This window comes from Rhinolophus sinicus, linkage group LG05, assembly GCF_036562045.2.
Source record: "Rhinolophus sinicus isolate RSC01 linkage group LG05, ASM3656204v1, whole genome shotgun sequence".
Lineage (NCBI taxonomy): Eukaryota > Metazoa > Chordata > Mammalia > Chiroptera > Rhinolophidae > Rhinolophus > Rhinolophus sinicus.
In genome coordinates, this window is record NC_133755.1 from 172,904,932 (window position 1) to 172,925,310 (window position 20,379).

A 20,379-nucleotide genomic window follows, 5' to 3' on the forward strand; every position below is an offset into this window, starting at 1 on the left:
AGACATTGGACACGTGGCAGCAAATCACAGTGATCGCTGAGAAATGCAACTGAGGAGAGCCCTGCAATTGCCCCAGCTCCCTGCCTTGAAAGAATTTCCAGGCCACTGCACAGGAAGGGGGAACCTAGATAGAGAAACTGGATTGTGAGGAGATGAGCTAAAAGTCCAGGTAAACCAAGGCAGCTCAAGTTCACCAAACATAATTGCAGAGAGGAGAAGACTGGACAGAGACAGAACCCTGAAATCTGCAGAAGATACTCTTGAGTATTTGGCATACGTGTAGCACTGAATCATGCATGTATGTGAGGAAAGTATTAGAGGCTGGGGAAAGAACCATCCAACAGGATTAGAGGAAACAGTACCTGACACTCACACAAGACTAAAAAAATGCCAATTCCTACCAACCAAATGGGGAAACATCGTACTTTATGGGGCATCAGATAGCATATTCAGAAAGTCCTCTAATATTCCAAAAACCAACAAAGGTACATCTGTTAGGAAGAGAAATGACATTCCGCGATTTCATTCATCTTCTCAAAAATCAGCCTGTTTTCATTAATTTTTTCTATTGTTTTTCTGTTTTGCATTTCATTGATTTCTTTCCCTACCTGTATTATTTCTTTTCTTTTTCTTGTTTTCCATTTAATTTACTCTTCTTTTTCTAGTATCTTGAAGTTGAAACTGAGGTCATTGATTTGAGGCCCCTTTTTCTCCCTAATATAGGACTATAATGCTATAAATTTCCCTCTAAGTACTGGTTTAGTTTGTGCAATTTAGTCTTGTTCAGGAGAATGTTCTATAAATGTCAATTAGTTCAAATTGGTTGCGTGTATTATTAAAGTTTACATCCTTACTGGTTTTCTGTCTATTTGTTCTATTAATATTGAGAGTAGATGAAATCTTCAACTGTACTTGTGGATTTGTCTACTTTTCTTTGCAGTTCTTTAAGTTTTTCAGTTTTTCTTGATGTATGTTGAGGTTCTATTATTAAATGCATGAATAATTAGGATTGTTAAGTCCTCTTAAAGAATTGACCATTTAGTATCATGAAATGGTTCTCTTTATTGCTGGTAATATTTATTCTAGAATCTATTTTGTCTGATATTAACAAAACCATATCAGATTTCTTTTGATTATTGTTATCATGGTACACTTTTTCACTATGTTACTTTTCATCTATTTCTGACATTTCTTTATACTTTTTCTTATTTTCTTCTCCTCTGATGAGTCCATTATATAATATTGTAATATATATTACATGTACATTAAGCTGCTTGAAGTTTTCCTACAGTTCTCTGATGTAAATTTCATTTTGTTCATGCCTTTCCTCTATTTCATTTTGAATATTTTCTATTGATACATCTATTGATACATCTGATTCATTTCTTCTGCAATGTCTAATCTACTGTTAATTTCACCAAGTGTATTTATCATCTTGAACATTGTAGGTTTTCAGTTTAAGAAGTTTGATATGGAGATATATATTTTTTTATATGTCTCTATTTAATATGTTCAATCTTTCCCCAGTTTCTTGAACACATGGATTAGAATTACAATAACTGTTTTAACCTCCTTATCTACTAATTCTGTCATGTATGTCATTTGGGGGTTGTTTCAGTTGATTTTTAGTTTTCAACTGAAAACTTCTCATTATGGATCCTATTTTCCTGCTCCTTCACATGCCTGATAATTTTGCATTGTATGCCGATATTGTGAATTTCATCGTGATTTATGTTGGATATTTTCATATTTCTATAAATATCCTTTACCTTTATTCTGGGACAGAGATAAGTTACTTGAAAACAGTATGGTTTTTTGTTTTTTTTCAGGTCTTGCTTTTAAACTTTGTTAGACAGGACCAGAACAATATTTAGCCTATAGTGAATTTCCCCCACTTCTGAAATGAAAGCCTTTTGAGCACTCTTCTTAATGCCCCACGAATTAAGAGGTTTTTCACTCTGGCTGGTGGAAATAGGACCTATGCTTAACCCTAGTTCAAGTGTTACCTCCACTCCTTTCAGGTGCTTCTTCCTGTGGTCTCAGCTAGTTCTCTCATATGCATGTACTTATCAATACATACCTAACTCTGCTGCTCTCTCTCTAGGCAGCTGTCTCTTCTCAGTTACTCTGCCCTGCCAACTAAAGCCATCTAGGCCTCCATGGACTCCCTGCCCTCCCTTCTCAGATGAAGGAGACCACCAGGTTTTTCTGAGTTTTCTCTTCCGGTATTTATAGCCTCAGAACTTTCTCGAGGCATAAAGCTGGGGCAATGTTCAAGTTCAGCTTGTTTGCTGCCCATCTCCCTGGCATCACTGTCCTTTGTTGTCTGATGTGCAGTATCTTGAAAACCACTTTTATGTATTTTTAGTTAAATTTAATTCTTCTTATTGTATCACCACTAAAAGCAGAAATCCCAGAATTGAGAATTTAAATTTATAAAATACTGACCACAAATAGGAAAAGAATCCACGTATGATATAGTATACCCTGATTCTGCCCAAGTATTTAATTAATAGTTGTAAGTATATGGATGATTATTAAGAATTGTAAGGATTGATATTTCCTTTTTCTGTTTTCATTTCATATACAAAAAAAAAAAGGAAAGAAGAAAGACTACTTCCATTAAAAGCATCTGAGTCTGCCCCCACTGCTATGGTCTATTAATTCTCCAATCAGCTATATCAAAGAAAGAACATTTCACAAAATGGTGTGACTGGACAGCTCTCATTTGTTATGGACACATTTTCTGCAGTGATAAAAATACAAAGAATCACTCTGGGAATCATTTGGGGAAGCAGAGACTATGAAGAGTGCTCAGTTGTGTTTCCCTTTTACTACTGCTTTATGGACTTCATATTGTACTTGGGTTGAAATTCATAAATGTTTTAATAAATGTAAACCCAGGAAACCCATAAGCCATGTCCTAAACTCTACAATTGCAATTGTTCTTTACTTTGCTCTGCTCTAAGGAAAGCTGATACACACTCATATATCAAAGAAATTTTCTACTTCAATTAACTGATGTATTTATTTAGGATATATTTATATTGTTTGGCTACTAGGTAAAGGCACTGTGTGAGACTCTAATACATGAAACAAAAAATAGTCTCTGTACTAATTAACTATAACCTAGTGAGGAAATGGGTACTACATGAGTAAACAAATAAGTATTTAAATACAAATTGTTTTAGGTGCTAAAAGAAAATTAATAAGGGGTTATGCTAGAGAATAACAAAACCATCAATTTTTATAACAGAGGGAAGTCTTATCTAAGACAGTCACATATAAAATGACCTGCTGAATGAAAAGAAACAATCACAAGAATAACAGAAAAGAGAGTTGACAGAGAGCTATGTTTGTGCTGAGATGTGAAGAAAGACAAATTTAGAGTGCTCAAGGATATGAAATTAAGTGACTATGGTTGAAGTATAGCAAGGAAGAGAGTGAAACCAAATGAGGTTGGAAGCTAAGCAGAAGCCATACCACACAGGTCCTAAGTACAACAGTTGTTCAAGAGCTTAAAGAATGGGAACATCAGAATTATCTTTATGTTTTTAAACTAACATCAATTTCAGTGTCTATAATAGATTGGAGGAAGGCGAGTGGAAGCAAGTTTATCAACTAGGATACTGATTCAGGAGTCCAGATGAGAATGATAGTGAAATACACCAAGGTGGTGGTGGTGGTGGTGGTGGTGGTGGTGGTGGTGGTGGTGGTGGTGGTGGTGGAGAAGCAGAATGGATGACAACATGTTTGAAAAAAGAGTTTGTTTACAGATGTGTGTGGGGGGATAACAGAGTGGGAGGATCAACCTTAAGTCTCAACCTTCTGTTTTAAACAACTCAGTGAACAATGATGTCATTTACTGAGGTGGGAAAAGACTAAGTGAGAAACAGGTTCGGAGATGAAATCAGGAGTTCAGTTTTGGGCCCATTAAGTTTGGAATGCTTAGGAGTTATCAAAATAGAGATGTTAGTCAGCTGATTAAATAATTCAGGGGAGGAGTTTGAAATGGAAATATAATTTTGGTAGTTGTTAGAATTTAGATTTATGTTTAAAGGCATGAGACTGGATAAACTCACCTAAGGAGAGAACATAATCAGGGGAACCTAAGACTTTTTCTCAAGTGTGATAGTTAATATTATGTGTCAACTTGACTGGACCACAGGCTGCCCAGATATCTGGTTAAACATCAATTCTGGGTGTGTCTGTGAGGATGTTTCCAGAAGAAATTAGGATTTGAATTGGTGAACTTAGTAAAGTGCAATGTCCTCCCCAATGAGGGTGGGCAACGTCCAATCCACTGAGGACCTAAATAGAACAAAAAGGAGGAAGGGAGTATTTGCCCTCTCTCTCTCTCTGTCTGACTGTTGAGCTGGAGCCTTGATTTTTCTCCTGCCCTCAGCACTTCTAGTTGTCAGGCCTTCAAAGTTTGCTTTTCTCACTATTTTCCGTGGTACAAGTCTGAAACATATATGTAAGTGAAGGAAAGAAATTGAAGTTCCTAGCACCATCAAAAATGGAAATCTTTATGGTAATTCACAATCCTGAAAGATATGTGGAAATCCATTCTGTCCATCAATATTTGTGCAAACCAACCTAATGCAAAAACTCATTAGTATCAATATGATTTTACAAAACAACTAGCCAACCAAAAACATCTTTTCTATTTAACAAAAAGAAATGATTTTTTGATGCCAATTCTTGTAAAATTGTGTGTTGCTATGAAAGCTTTCTTTTTCCCACTGTGTAAAACTAAGCACGACCAGACCAAAGACAGAGGGCTTGACCTCAGATTGAACTTCAAGATGTGCTTTTCGTGCAATGTTACTGCCAAGATATTTACTGCAGGATATTTTCAGCTCATATAAGAATTCTTTAGTTCTTCTCCCACATGCGGGTGAGGTAGGGGTAGGGGAAGGAATGAGCAGAGTGCCTACTTGCAAGGGAGCCGTCAGCAACCAGTCTTATTATTTAATATGAACACATATCAAGTTTAAGTGAAGAGACTGTTTTTCTTAATTTAACAATTTTCATCCAAGTATGCCAAGCATATTCCGTTTATTCCTACTAAACACAATGAGGCTGACCTTATTTCAATTTTATAGATGAGCAAAATAAGGTTTATGGAAGTTAAATATGTCACCCAAAGATGCACACCTGGTAAGTACCAGAACCAGGGTTGAAGTCCAGCTTATCCAACTCCAAAGCAAATGATATAGCACAATGCAGCAGTGGAGACAAGTGGTTAGGAATGCAGGCTAGGAAACATATTGCCTGAGTTAATACTCCATATTAACTCTGTGAACTGGAGCTAGTTATTTATTCTACTCTAGCTCATTTTCTCACCTGTAAAATGGGGAGAATGATAATATTGACTTCACAGGATTGCAATGAGAACTAAATGAGTTTAAAAAGTACTTGGACCATGGACCTCAGTAAATGACAACCATTATTACATTGCCTTCCCTTAAGAAGAACGGTTCTTCTCTATTTGGTAAGGCCATTCTTTTGATAGAGTATTCCTAGCGACTTTAGTGAGCAAAGATACTTCACAGTCAAATCATTCTAAACCACTTTTGAGCTTATATCTAAACTTATAGACAACTAGAATTTTAATTTCAAAATCCTAACAAAATTGTCATTAGCCTATCCCTGTTTGTGTGTTTGTTCATTGCTCAAGCTTTCTCCACCCTCTCCCCAATAAGTCTTTGTCTTCCTACTATGAGGAGAAGGACAATGACTAAACCCATCAGCACCAAAGCTGGGAAGGCTTCCAGGTTCATTTGGAGACGACTGCACAGAGCTCAGGGGACGTGTGATCTGTCACAGCACTGGAAGCTTGCACTAAGTCTGCATTCTAAAAACTCACTGGGAAAAGGGGAAAGCAAACAAGGAGGAGCAGCCGGGCAAGGCGAGCTTCTCTGTTCAGTGATAGGTAATGACTTTACCTGTACTAATGGCCCCATTTCTCCTATGAACAAGAGAAATCCAGTCAAATAGATGTGGCAGAACTGGGTTGCTCTAAGACGATAGGAAAGGACTGCTGACTTTTATATAATTGCAGCCCCTGTTCTTGTGCTTGTTACATGCAATAAATGTTGTTTCATGAGAAGGACTAGCCCTTGCATCCCATCAAAAATCTTTCCCGGAAACCTGGGGCATAGAATTCTGATATACTCTCACATTGTGGCAGAAAAACAGCAGTACAAGGCACATTACTGACATAATATGGTCCAGGGGACATGGGCTTGACTTGTTTTGTTGTAAAAGCCTTTTCCATTAAATTTTTTTAGAAAAGCAGCAGTAGAGCTACTTACTACTCATATTTTTAATATATGCATTCTGCTTTGTCCTCATGATGGAAGAGTAGAAACATGAGGGACAGCAAACACAAGAAGAGTGATTAACAGTTTTGAAAATTAAATGATAATGCATGTATGTATGTATGTTTGTGTTTTCCCGGAGTGGCTGTGAAATAAGTGATATTTATGCCCAAGTATGCTTTGTAGAAATCATTTTAGAGTTCTTATGTTTACTTCCTAATTCTATTATACATTTGGAAGTTTGGAAAACATAAGGAAATCTAGGTCTCCCAGCTATGGGAATTAAATATTGAGAAAAATCAGCTAAAACCAAGGAGAGAGCGTCAACAGATGAAAAATTTCACAAAAGTGTGTTTTTCAATATAAAGATAAACTATCTCAGATAAACTAGCTTAGCTGTGTGCATGTGTGTGCATTCATGTATGGTCACACACACAAATGGTTTAAAGCCAAGCAATTCAATTTAAATAAAACATATGTCTCAATTGTTTGGATTCTACAGGAAAAGATTTAAAATATTCTGACCACAGTAATTTTTATAAGTGTTCTAATTTTCCATTTCAATCATGTGTAGACTATTTTAGAAGCTTTTTTTTTTTCTTTTCAAAAAATAAAATCTTTGGTAGTCATTGCAATGGAGAACAAAATAGGCCCATTTATTTATTTCATGGATGGACTTAATACAGATGGTGTTATTAATATTACGTTACAGCAATGTTTGCCCAGAAGTGGGATTTAAATTCAAAAATGAAAAAAAAAAATGTTCATTCAGAACTAAAAAGAGTAATACTTTGAGAGTCAAGATGAGACAGCCTTCAAAATAACGTGAGCCATACTTTAACTATCAACAAAATAATTCAAGTTATTGGACTTTCATTTCCAAATGTAAAAACTTCTTTCCTTCAGTTCTTTTTCTTATGCCATGGAGTCATCTTCTCAAAAGAACAAGCAAAGGGGAGATCTATAATAATTGCATATTTACCACTTATGCTATGGGACCAACTCAACAACATCAATGGGACTGAGTACTTACAATCATTGCTTCAACAAGTGGCTTAATGTGAGGGAAATAATAAAAATGTAACAAGTTAGGATTTTTATAAAGGTGGGGTTTGAATATTTGACAAACTTCTGAATAATCTCAAGCAAGTAAAACTCAACAGAAATAAACATCTGTCTTATAATCGCTATCATGATGGAAACTTTCCATAACTTACAAATTATTGAATTATAGTGCTCACACAGGAGCGGTGGGTGAATCACCAACCCTTAGTATAGATCACCCTGGACATATCACTTTCCCTTCTCTAATATCATGTTTCCACGAAAATAAGACCCAGCCAGACCATCAGCTCTATTGCACCTTTTGAGGCAAAAATTAATATACGACCCCGTCTTATTTTAATATAATATAATATAATATAATATAATATAATATAATATAATATAACATAAGACTGGGTCTTAAAATAGAAACCTGTGGATCTCAGTGTTGGCACAACTGTGGCATTTATGACAACATCTGATTTCCAGAGCACTATTTAGTTATCATACTTGCAAAGAGTTAAAGTGGAGAATAATGCTACATTCTAGTACCTGGGAACCTAGCCTAGAGTCTACCATTCAAAGGCAGAATTTTGGTCAAGATTGATTTATGTTTTCAATTACATTTCAAAGAATTAAAAACATTTTTTTCTGCCTTTAGACTTACTCATCTTCAACACTGTCCAAAATAAAAATCGGCTCTGTGAAATATTTCCAAAAATAAATGAAATGTGAGTGAATTTGTTCAGTAAAATTTATTGCTCAATATCCTTAATCATTTAGGTCTGTAAAAGAGGGTAGGAGAGTTTTCAGAGGGGTGTAATATTTGAGCACCAAGCACTTTGATTTTTTTTTAAGTCAGTCAATTATAAAGAGAAGGAAAGAACAATGAAGAGAGTTATGTATAGAGTACCAACCAGTTGTAGCCAGCACACTTTCAGTGAATAATGTATGAAATTCTAAAGAGAGCTGAGAGACACATATGTGCATTTAATTTAAATCACCAGTATAAGCTTGTGTGAGAGAGAAATTAAATAGTTTGAGAAGTTCTATTAGCAATATCATTTTGGTATTTGAAATTACCAGTGCATGTTGGCAAAACTTATGGAAATACTTTGTGAATTTGTTCATCTAAGAAATGTTTATTGAGAACCTACTTTATGCCAGAAAAATTCCTTGCCTTTATGGAATTAATATTGAATGGTAGAAAACAATACACACACAAAGATAACATATAACAGGTTGGATAGTGATAAGTGTTAAGTAAAGTTTAGTACTACGGAGTAAAATTAAGTGACAGTGGTGTGCCTATTAGCTATTTATCACCTCAGAAGTGTGGCATTCAGCAGTAAGGATTTACTGTAAGAGTGTAAACTATGCTGATCTCGGCTGGGGTTGGCTGACCGTAGGATGATCAAGGTTGATCTCAGCTGAGGTGATTGAGGCAACTGAGCTCTAATCCACATTTCTCAGCCTCCAGCAGGCTGATCTGAGCAGGTTCTCGAGGTCTTGGAAGAAGTGTGGGAGAACAAATGGAAATAGCCAAGGCTTCCTGAGACCTGGACATGGAACTGATACACTGTCACATCTAATTCATTCTACTGGTCAAAGAAAGTCATATTTCTGAACCTAGATTCAAAGAACAGTGTAGGTCACCCCACCCACTGAAAGAGAGAACTGGAGAGTTAATAGTGAAGAGTAAAGACACGGGGAGGGGTGAAAAATGGGGTCAATGATGCATCTACCACAATGTGGAGGTTACTTGAAAAGAGCAGTCAAGAAAGAAGTCATTGATCTATTTGATCCTACAGATTAGTCATCTTAAGGAGGAGAAGGGGTGGAGCCACTTGGATATCTGGGAGAAACATTTTAAGTGCAATGGCCGTGAGGCAGTAGGGAGGAAATGAGGGGAAAGTGGTGGAAAAGGAAATTACAGAGGTGGTGGAGGGAGGTGAATTGGGGTACAGATCTTATAGGGCCTCGTAGGTCCTTGGAAGAACTTTTATTTTACTCTAAGTATAATGAAAAGCCATTTAAAGTTTATGAGAAAAGACAAAACATAACGATATTTAAGGGCCTGCTACCACTGACAAAATGCTGGGCAGGCTGATGGTTGTCATGAAGATTAGAAGGTTACTTGAGAACCATAGAAAAATGCGTACTAAAAGATAATAAGAGGAATTGATCGATTCTACATATAGGGTCATATATCCAAAACTACATGTATAATACTTTAAAGGAAATTTAATGGCTATTCAAGGTAAGGCAATGTACAATTTGCTCATGCTGAATTTAGAAAATAGTTCTACAAAGCAAAACTTTACCCTGAGTTATGGCCTTTGATGTATTATTTTTAGAGTCATTGAACATAGATGACTTTTACTTTAAGTCACATGCATTTTTTATGAGGTTTCGTATTTTAAAGCGAGGTAATTTCTTCATTGCTATAACTTAAAATATGTAACTGCATACAAAACATGAATTGAAATTCCCTAAAATAAAAAAATTTTCCATTAAACAAGGGAATTTAATAAAGTAGCAGGTATAAAAAGTAAACATACATAAAGCATTATCTATGTACATATAAATATAACCACATAGAAGATAATATGGGAAAACACCACATTTGCAACAGCAAAAATAACAATAATATAAAATACTCGGGCTAAACTCTACCAAGAAAACACTCTTAAATGATGCAAAAGTAAATGCAAACGAATGAAAAGGTACCTCATGTACTTATGAGGAATCAATGTCAGATATAGGTCAGTTTTCCTTAAGGTAATTTAGAAATTTGATATAATACCACGGAAAAATCAACAGATTTTTCTTTTCTAGAACTAAACAAGTTAACAATAAGTTTCATTTGAAAAAACAAACAAGCAAAAATATTGAAAATGAATATTTTCAGGGAGTGGCTAGTGTTATCAAAGATTAAAATACACTATTAAGTCTTATAAGAGTGTGGAATCCTATTGCATAAAAAGACAGAGAGACTAACAGAACAGAATAAATTATTCAGAAATAAACTCAGTTACATATACATATACAAATAAAAGATAAAGAATACAATAAAGGTGGCAGCTTAAGTCTGAGAAGAGAGACGAACTTTTTAATAAGTGGAATTATGATAACTAAACAGACATATGGCGGAAAAATATAAAAATTAGATCCATTCCTAATACCATAAATGAGAATAAATTTCAAAAGTATCAAAAAGTAGATTGTAAAAAATAAAACATACTAGTACTAGAAGTCAACATGGCTAAATTCTTCTATAATATAGGGGATGGGGAGGCATAATTTACCTACTACTCAAGGTCCAGAAGTAATATGTAGATAAATATAGATAAATTTGGATATGTGAAATAAAAAATACTTTTTTGGATGGCAAAAGACAAAATGAACAAATAAAAAGACAAATGAAAGACTGGGGGAAAATGTTAACTAAGTTATAACAACTCTAATAAGTAAAGAGCTCCTAAAATAAAAAGACTAATAACTCATTTTTTAAATTAAATAGAAAATTGAACAGAGTACATAAAGAAAACTAAAGGCAAGTAGCTCTTAACTCTAAGGAAAGATGTTCAACCTCACTGATAAAAGTAGTACAAATCAAAACTACACTGACATAGCATTTTTCATCTACTAGATTGACAAAAATTCAAAAGGTTGAAACCACTTTGTTGTTAAACCAATGAAGAATTGCATACTGATATATTTGTGTTAGAGCTACAAAATATAAAATCAAGAAAAAGAATTTAATAATATCCAGAAAAATTACACATGAAATTACCCTTTGACCCAACAATAACTCTGGAAATCTATCAAAAACACATGGGCAAAAAGTACGAAAAGTATAAGGCTATTCATGACACTAGTATTTGTAATAGCAAAAGTATAAAAACTATTCAAATGTGCATTAAAAAGGGACTGTTTGAATAAACAATGGTAGAACCACACAAAGGGGTTTCTCATAGCTCTAAAAAGGAAAGGATAGTATCTCTACATATCACTATGTGCTATCTCCAGGAAAACTTATTAAAGTAGCAGATTATAAAATTAACAGGCAAAAGTATAATAAAACAATGAGGAGAAAATAATGCATGAAGTGCTAATAAATATCTAAGAATGGGGCACTAGTAATATGTACATAATTATTTACGATTACAAATTTTGTGAAGAAAAAATGTTTTTAATAATTGCCTTTAAGTCAGGGAGGAAGAGAAAAAAGTGGTGAGTAAAGAGTAGCTAAACTTTAGAATGCATTTCACTTTGTATACTTTATGCTAAGAATTTAAATTACTTGGGTTTTTTTGTTTTGTTTTTGTTTTTCATTTTGTTTTGTGGGGTTTTTTTGCTGATAAAACATTTTTATAAGCTTAGAACTGAATTTGAAGAATTTATACTGAATATCATTTTCAACATTGGAAATTCCAATAACATTTGTAACATAACATTAAACTGTTTTTTATAGTTAGTCAAGCATAACAGGTATTTTGGCATGTGTAAAAGCACAATATATGTGGACTATATTTTTTATTGTGATAGGTGCTCTGTGATACATGCAGAAGGAGACTGACTGGTGGAGAGCTGATCCATTGAAAATCAGGTTATCAACCAAGAAAAAAGAAAAACAAAGAAAGTTGTTTAGAAATAAAAACCCAATAGTTGGTAATTGCGTAAGAAAATAAAAATATGGTTGGGGTATACCTTCTTAATGGCTAGGATCTCATTTACATAATCAAATACAAATATCCCAGTATACCTCTTAGTTTGGTTCCTCATTGGACTATCAATTGATTTTGACACAAAATTGACTTTTTTCCCTAGTACTTATCACCATCTGACATTATAACAAATTCTCTCTCTCTCTCTCTCTCTCTCTCTCTCTCTCTCTCTCTCATTCTCTCTCTCTCCCTCCCTCCCTCTCTCTCTTTTCCCTCCTCCCCTCCAACTCTTCTTCCCTCCCTCCCTCCGGAATGTAAGCTCCATTAAAGCAGGGACTTCTTCACTCTTTTAACCTAGTACCTGATGCTTGGAAGATATATGTTGCCCAAAAAATGTTTGTTCAATAAACGAATGTGTGAATATTATTTATTTGCTATAGCCAAATATCCACCCAAGATTTTATATGGGCATAGTGTGTTTGGTCTTGTGTGTCTATCCAGGTGTTTAGGATGGACAGCATCTCCTCTAGGCTTTTAATAGCAGTGGTGCATAGGTGTACATGAGATCAATGGCAGAATGTAGTGACTACAGACAGGAGTCTCCAAAGTTACTCACTCCACCTTCTCACAGACTTTAGTTTACTTAGCTGGATAGAGAGGTTCACCATAGCATGTATCTCATAAGATTGTTCTAGCCGAGGCTCCCAACCCTGTGTCTGGCATAGACTGGACTCCCAGAAAATGTCTTATTTGTACACATATGTTGTGAGATTGAGGGAGTCATACTGCCTTCCTGACATCTAACTTCCTCAAGTCTTCATTCTACTATTTTCCATAAAGGTCATCATCGTTAAGTTGTTGAAATAATTTTAGTTTCAGTTTCTGAATTAGTAAAATGGAAATCAAATAATTCCTATTCAACATACCACTCCCGAGTTGTTTTAAAAATCAAATCAGACCACTTAAGTGGAAGTGCTACATATGGTACTACACAGCTGTGCTATGTCCTCTGTCATCTAGTCACTCAAACCATTTAGCCAAATAAGGCAACTGCTCAATCATCAATCAATCAAATAATGGAACAGCACATATTTATAATCACACAAAATGTGAAAAGCACTGAACTATTCACCATGTAGAATAATGGGGTTATTCATTCTACGACCCAAGGGAACCACAAAAAGTTTCAATAATTTCTTCTGACTTTTGTTTAATATTCAGCTGCTGGAACTCATGTGTAAACAAAAAGAGATTTTTTTTTTCCCCATGAAGAACGCATCCCTGGGTTCAAAGTCCTTTCTTATTTTCTATTGCTCCCCAGCTGTTCTCCTCTTTATCTTTTCTGGTTCTGCTCACTGAAAATATGGGGGTCCAAAACCTATTACAGTTCTGGTAAATAATGAAATAGACTAAAGTCACATATATTTTCCCAGGAGGAAGCATTAGATTTCTTTAAGCACAATGTCCTTCTCTTATCCAATTTTCAGGCCCAGTGATGAGTACTTAAATCCTAAAAATTCCACTATGCCCAGACCTAAAATAAACTTTCTCTTTGTTCTTTGTACATCCCTGGGGAAAGAAAGCATTTCTATCTGGGTGCAAGGTCTGCCTTCCTTAGATCCATCATTAAGCTGTTCTCCCAGGTACACCACCTTACCCATTAATATCCCGTTTTGAGAATGTAATTTCTTTCCCACAAAAAATCTTTTTCTTTTATCACCACTTTTTTCACAGTTTTACCATTTTATTTAGTCTAGCTTATAGCTTCCCTTTCTCTTTGTACAGGTCTCTGTATCCTCTCTATAGGGCTTCGCTGAGCTCAAATATAGAGTCAGATGTTAAAAAAAACCCTTTATACTTTGATCTTCCTTTATAATGTTTTAATATACATAAGACTGACATTTTCCAAATTAGTGTGCATGTAATATGACAGCAAATTAAATGTTTCTTTAAAACAAACTAAACATTGTACAACAGGAGTAAATAAATAAACACAGCTTTTCAAACTGGTTGTTTTGTAAGATTATGTATTTCTAGAAATACTTGCTTTTTTAAGAACCAATCTTGAAATTGCCTTCAAAATATGCGACAACATGGAGGGATCTTGGGATTATCATGCTAAGCAAAATAAGGCAGACAGAAAAGATGAGAACCATATAATTTCACTGATATGTGGGATATAAAACTGAAAGCAGCAAACAAACAAGACAAACAAACAAAAACTCACGGACACAGACAACAGTTTAGTGGTTACCAGAGTTAGGTAAGGAGAGGAGAGTTTGGTAGAAGAGGGTAAAGGGGCTCAAATATATGGTGACAGACAGAGATTTGACTTTGGTGAACACAAAATGCAATATAGATGATGTATTATAGAATTGTACACTTGAAACCTATATAGTTTTACTAGCAAATGTCACTCCAATAAATTTATTTTTAAAAACGTTTAAGCCAATTATATTTTAAATCCATCTTTATACTCTAAGGCTATCTTTCTTAACCCAAAATAAAATTATATAAGAATAATATAAAAATTTAGCTCTAAATGACTTTTTTTTCAGAAAAACATGTTTACTTTAAAAAATGAAGTCTGTAACACTTGCAGCTATATTAAAGAATATGTCAATAACTACAAGGAAGCACAATACCAGATGAGATTTTTCTAGAAATACTATAGGCCATCGATAATTCTGTAGCCTCCTATCAGAAAATGTTTCAACAGACATATTGCTTTTTATATTTATATGCAGGTATGTATCTTTAAAAATTCATAGAATACCTGACATATTGTATCCTTCTGAGAGTCTCCTCCTGCTATCCATGTATATATTTACATTAAAGAAGAAGACATTTTAAAATATTTATTAAGAAGGGTAAATCCTGGTTTTTGCTCTTGAGGTTCTTAAACTTGATTAAGGAAAAAAATAGACAGGCATTATGGAGACAGTAGTATTTTAGAACTTTTAAACTCAGAAAAGATATTTTAATTTCAAATAGGACTATGTCTCCTGCCTTTAAGAAATACATTTTTAAATAATAGCATATTATCAAGAATGAGCTTGAAGCGTTACGTTGTTTTACTGTATGCCTGAAGAAATGAGGAGAAAAGTAAAATTATAAGTATTTTTAAAAAGGATCATAGGTAATATTAAAGATATGCAGTCAGCTTTCCCCCTAGGAAATCTGTGTTTAGTAAAGAAAATTCTGGAATATTTTCCCCCACAGAATTTGGAAAGTACAGGGAGCCTGGAGAAGAGCTTTGGGTAATAGACATTGACCTACATCAAATTTTGTGTAATCTATTCACTGAGAAGAGAAAAATTTATATGAAGATGGGAAGGATCCAGAGCTAAAATCAACTTTAGAAACATATGTATTGCTTTCATTGTTCCTACAGGAAAACAGGTCAAAAAAAATATATATATAAGGCAAAGTTGTATTAATACAACTCTCTGAACTAGAAATGGATGCAGATGAAAGCTAGCATATGTAATCCAAGATAATGGGGAGAAATTATACCCATGAAATATCTAAATGTAAGTTTAGCGTAATCATAGAAGCTTGTTTTAATTAAAAGCAATAACAAAAATACAAAAAACGTCAAAGAAAAATATGATAGTTTAATCTCATCAAAAACTCTATGTAGGAGTTGATATCTCTTTAAATCTTATGTCAAAAATACAGTCTCTTAATTTTAACAGAAAGTATTGGCATTTTGGACAATTTTAAATTGTTATTTTATTAAAGGTGCTTAAGGAATAAATGATCAATCAATTGTCTGACACAAGTGCATTAAGTTCTGAGATCCTCTGCTGTGTGTCTAGAATGCATCTAACCATTGGGTCTCTGCCACTTTCCTGGCCATCACTTGCTACAGTAATGTTTACTGAAGATCTGCTATATTCCATCACTGTGCCAGCTTGCATTGTCACACAGAACTAAAACAGTGCCTTCCAGTCAGTCGACAAATATTTCTTAAATACCTCCTATGTGCCAGAAAAGAAAATGAGTGAAGTACAGAGACAAGACAGAGTGTGGCAAGTAAGACAGCAGAAGCTGTTCAGCACTCACCCGAGCAAAGTGCACAGAGTGCGCACCCAGGGACACAGCTGGCAGGCTTTATTTTGAAGGATGCTGTATGACAGGAAAGTCAACTTTATCTTGTAAATTATGGGGAGCCAACAAGCATGCTCAGTAGTGACACAGTCACATTCAACACCTCATTTTGGCAACAGTGTGCAGGGTGAATGTATAGAGAGATCAGTTAAGGGCTTACTGCATATATATTTAAGTGATAAATGTTTGAACTAGAAGCGAGATAGCAAGAGGAGAGGGCATTTAAAAGGTAGAATGAGCAATTATGGTGACTGAATGTGGGCCTAAAAAGGAAGTGGGAGTAGTCTATGATTTTATTGAACAAATATTTATATCATGTTTGCATGCACCAAGGATTCTTATGAGTGCTTTTATTAATAACTCATTTAATATCCATAAAAGCCCATGAAAGGGGCCCTCATGGGAGCCCAATTTTATAGATTAAAAAAACAGGCTATCTGCAGGTTAAGTAAGTGGTCACACTGCTTGCATGTGATTAAAATAATGATTTTTACTAAAACTAGGGTATCAGAGTTTATGCTCCCAAGGACTATATGACGCTGCCCACCTGGAAGCACTGAGGATGGCTGTCAGGTTTCTGGGTGGGAGACTCAGGCGGTGGTAACACTGTTAAAAGAAACATGTCTGGATAGGAAGGTGAGAATACTTTGGACATACAGCATTTCCGTGAGTTGTTCATGCGGAAGTGTTTACCAAGCCCATGGGTATTGGAATTTGAAGCTTTGGATAAAGGTCAGAGACACAGTTGGAGATGTAGACTGGATCCGCCGACATACGGGTTAAAATCAAGAGTGACTTCAGAGGACGTCAAAAGAGTATGTAGAGAAAGTTAGGGAGAGTATGCTGAAAAACCTCAACGTCTAAGGAGCAAGTAAAGGAAGAAAAAGCAATTAAGATAAACAAAAAGAGAGGATCAGAGACAGAAGTAAAGAAAGTTGAGGAGAGAGACAGTGGAGATAGGAGGAAGAGAGATCCTGTAAAGTAAGATTTAAAAAAAAAGAAAGCATTAGGTCAGCATTATAATAAGTCCCTAATGTCCTTAGAAAACAAGGTGGGGTTTTAAAGTGTGGAGTGGTAAATGAGGCTGTGAGCAAACAGAGGAAAAACTGAGGTCAGGACTTGGGTTAGAGATAAAAACATGAATAAAGTGCCATTTTTAAAAATGAAAATGGAACAGCCTGATGGTGTTAACACCAAAGTAAGAGTCTTTTGTACAAAGGCAGATGTGTAATGGTTTGAAAGCCGAATTAATGTTCTAGAAAAATGCTGCCACCATCACTTCCTCTGTTATCTGTGGAGCATGGAAGTTCAAGGAGGGAAAAAATGGGAAATAAATCAAGGGAAGAAAAGCACACAGTACTATATACTCTGTTAAACACAGGTTAATAAGGGTTTTGTTTGTTTTTCTGGTGAGTCACTGAAGGCTCAGGTACAAAAAAGTGATTTGCTCAAAAAGTGATTTTAAGAAGAATTATGTCGTGTGTGTGTATATATATATATATATATATATATATATATATATATATATATATATATATATATATATATATATATATGCAGTGGAATGATAGAAACAAAAGCAGAAAACAGGAAATATTTATCATAGTCTAAATTGTTGCCTCTGAAAGTGGGGTCCCCTGTGGTCTCTAAGACTCTTCCAAAGGATCCACAAGGTCAAAACAATTTTCATAATAATTCCAGAAAGTTATATGACTTTTTCACTGTATTGAAATTTGCATCAATGGTGGGAAAGAAGTGGTGGATAAAACTGCTAGCACCTGCAGCAGTCAAAGCAGTGAGACCAAACTCTGCTAGTAGTCATTGTATTGTTTAGATAACAATAATAATGCTGATACTCTCTTGGTCAAAAAGAGTCATTGATGGATCAGTAAAAATTATTCATTTTATTAAGTCTTGACCCTTGAGTATATGCCTTTCTGATAGCCTGGAAGATGAAATGGGAGGTACACAGTAACCACGTCAGCCATATAGCAAAGTAGGATGATTGTCTCTAGGAAAAGAAAGCATTTGTGTGATTGCTTCAGGTGAGAACTAAACTTTTCCATGGATTACTATATTTACTTAAAGAAAGTCTGAAAGATAGACTATATTGATTCAGAATTGTTTGGCAGATGTTTTCCTGAAAATGAAGGAAGTGAACCTGAAATTCAAGGAATACTGAGAATATTTATTTCCAACGATAAAATTCAGGTTTTCAAATAAAACTGGAAATTTGGAAAACTTTTATCTTCCATTGTAGCTTGACAATCTTCCAATGTTTTAAGAAATTTCTTGTAATATCAGTGGTGATATTAACAAGTATGATTTTTTTGGTGTTATCTAATAGAATGTTTCAGTATTTGAAAAATTGACATAATCCAGTAAACCAATATTTTCCAAATGATCGATACACGATGTTTCAAATCATGCACGAGTCGCAGAGTCATTCAGTGTGAAAAATAGACAATGGATTTTAATGTAACAGCACAAAAAAATTCATTGATATTTTAATTTCCACATTCCAATTAACCTTTAAGAAATTAGCACATGTTAAGCTTGGAGTTAGTATCAAAGAAAAATATGCACAATTATCTGTAAAGACCACTAAAAGACTCTTCCTTTTTCTAACCATATATTTGTATAAGGCCATATTTTCTTCAAATACTTCAATCATACAAGATACTGCAACTGACTAGATGTAGAAGGAGATACAAGAGTCCAAATGTCTTCTTCTAAACCAGACGTTAAAACCAATTGCATAACATAAAACAATGCCAACATTCTCACTAAATATTTTATAATTTGGGAAAATATAGGGTCTTTTTTTCTTAAGAAATATTATGTTTACATGTAATAGGTTTATTGTTATTTTAAGTGAATTGATAAAATTTTTTTTAATTTTTCGTTTTAATTTTTAATTTGATAAATTATGATGAAGATAACCCATACAAACAAAAGGTTTTTTGAACCCTCAATAATTATTAAATGTATAGTCTTGAGACGCCACCAAAAAATATGGGAAAACTGTTCATCAAAATATAAAATGGTAAGAGCCTATACTCGGGTAACAGCAATTGTTGATAAATGATAACTGAAAATTAAAGAGAAAGACTCAAATAGAAATGAGGTTCCAGATTTTAAGAAAGATATTTAGACCTGTGAGTTGCTTAAACTAGCTGCTTCTTGGATGAATTATTCAAAAGAGTTCATTGAGTTTAATTCACAGTCATTACCTTCAGGCCCTTAAAGGAATCAAGCTCTTTATGCTATTCTATGCTATTCTATGCCAATTCTATTCTATTAAACATACTGCAATATTTCCAATAATTCTTCATGCTAACCTCCAGGCCACACACAATAAGATATGAAAAGCCAAGGTAAAGCAGAAGTTCTTTCATATACAAAGTAGTCCTGCAAAACTTCTTTGAGGTTGATTCTCATATTTTTATTTTACAGAAAAAGAAACCAAGTATCAGGAAGTATGAGTCATTTAGTTAAGTCACAAGGAAGTAAATATCAGAGCCTGAATTTTGAGTTGCCTTTTTATTTAAAGTCCAGGGCTTTTGCCCACTCTGTCCTAGGTATCTCTCTCTTAGGTTTATCAGATTGAGGTAGTTGTAAATTTTTTGTTGTTGTTGTTTTATTTTTATCATATAAATAAGAGCACCTGTTCTCCACTTCTCTGGATGTTTATGCAACAATACAGTGATCAAGGAAAATATTGTATTGCAATACATTTATATTCCCATTACACACACACACACACACACACACACACACACTTTGGATGTCCCTTTCTCTCCTGAGCTTGAAACTACTGTAATAGTGTCACGGGTAGTATTTATGTCTGTATTTCACATTAATAGATGTTAATCATGTGTTCCATTAACATCCAGTCTCAAAAAAGCAGGACTAAGCTATTAAAATAAGTGTGGGATGATGGCAATTATATGAATAACTAAAGCTAATATACTTTGAAAGTCAAGAAGAAGGAATGACATTTACCACTTGCCTAGATCCATCCTAGCTATTACTAAATGCATTGTTTTGAAGCAAATATTCTTATGGGAAAAAATGTATGATATGGTTTTGATGTCAATGTTAAATTTTGACTGATAATTTTTTTCTTTCTTCAAAAGAAAATCTAGGCTAAGCAAGAAATATCAACAAAAAGGCAGACATTTCTATTATACAGATAACATACAATAGAAATTAAACTTTATATG